This window comes from Sinocyclocheilus rhinocerous, unplaced genomic scaffold (assembly GCF_001515625.1).
Source record: "Sinocyclocheilus rhinocerous isolate Xijiao unplaced genomic scaffold, SAMN03320098_v1.1 C36718402, whole genome shotgun sequence".
In the NCBI taxonomy this organism is placed as follows: domain Eukaryota; kingdom Metazoa; phylum Chordata; class Actinopteri; order Cypriniformes; family Cyprinidae; genus Sinocyclocheilus; species Sinocyclocheilus rhinocerous.
The window spans coordinates 1-1,595 of NW_015785260.1; the positions used below are offsets into that span (position 1 = coordinate 1).

General features: G+C 40.2%; 1 pseudogene; it reads left to right on the plus strand.

Annotated features, from left to right (window-relative positions):
* Positions 1-6: 6 nt before the first annotated feature.
* On the plus strand, positions 7-639 carry LOC107736468 (GTPase IMAP family member 4-like; annotated as a pseudogene).
* Positions 640-1,595: the final 956 nt, after the last annotated feature.

Here is a 1,595-nt window from a genome sequence, read left to right on the forward strand (position 1 = left end):
ATTGTTCTAGTGGGAAAATCTGGAGCAGGAAAGAGTTCAACTGGAAACACTATATTGGGTGAAGAGTGTTTTCAGAACGTTTAGTCAGCTACTAAAACCTGTGAGAGAGGAGAAGTGGTGATGGGAGACACAAACGTCTCAGTGACTGACACTCCAGGTCTGTTTGATACTGAAATGTCAGAAGAACAACTGAAGGCTGAGATGGAGAACTGCGTCGACATGTCTGCTCCTGGTCCTCATGCGTTCCTGCTGGTCATCAGACTGGATGTGAGATTCACAGACGAGGAGAGAAATGCAGTGAGATGGATTCAGGAGAACTTCGGAGAAGATGCAGCTATCATTCTGTTCACTCACGCTGATCATCTGACGGGTGAACCGTTAGATGAGTATATCAAAAGAAGTAGAAATCTCAGTGCTCTTGTTGATTTATATGGTGGCAGATTTCACTCATTCAGTAATGAGGACATGAGGAACCGCTCTCAGGTCACAGGACTGCTGGAGAAGATTGAGAAGATGGTCAGGGTGAATGGAGGACAGCACTACACTAATGAGATGTATGCACAAGCCCAGGAAGAGATCCGACGGAAGGCTTTTAGCATAATGCAAAGCATAATAGACGAGGGGAAAACAGTGCTGTAATAGGAGCAGCCGCAATAGAAGGAGCATATGTTAATCCATGAATTTGATTATTCCGTCACTTGAGTTGCTTGAGAGAATTATACACTCCCAGGCTGAGTACAGCATATTTAGATGATTTTATCTGTCTGTGAAAACCCTGGAAATAAACCTAAAATGGCTTAGAAAACTAAAAAACTAAAACGGCTTAGACTCCCTTTGTGCCCGTCTTTCCAATGTCAAAGCCGTGTTGTTAAATGTTTTTTTTAAATCTAAAAGATTAAAACAGAGATCATGATGTTTGGCTCTTCTGAAGTCCCAAACATTTCTCATTTAAATTCTGGAGTTTAATCTTCTTCACGTGTAAGAACAAACGTGGGTGTCTAATTTGATAGGCTGGCTAAAGTGAAAAGTTTCCTTTTCTTTTAAGCACTTTGAAGCTGCAATTCATGCTTCTATTTCTTCAAGAATTGACTTTTGTAACTTCATGTGAATAAACAATTCTTCATTTAGATTAGAAATTATCCAAAACGCGGCCGCAAGACTCTTAACCAGTGCTCGCATGCATGAACATCTTCCTTACGTTGGCTCCCAATCCCCTTTAGAACTGATTTAAAAGTGCTTCTGCGTGTTTTTAAATGTTTAAACAGCCTCACCTACACCTCTTACCTTTCTGACTTGTTGTGTACATCCAGGAGAACTCTTAGGTCTGCCAACCAGAGTTTGTTAACTGTCCCAAAGTCAAAATTAAAATACAGGGGAGATCAAGCTTTTGCCATAGACGCACCCAAACTTTGCTAAAAACGTATCTCTTCTTCATGACTTGTGATGTCCTTTGTTATCTGCTTTGTTTTTCTATATACCTTTTTTGATGGTTTTTGTGTTTTTATAAGACTTTTAGAGCCAGTCGGTCAGCTGTGGTTGTTTTAATTGTGCTTTATAAATGAACTGAAATGAGATGAGATATCTGGTATTCCTCC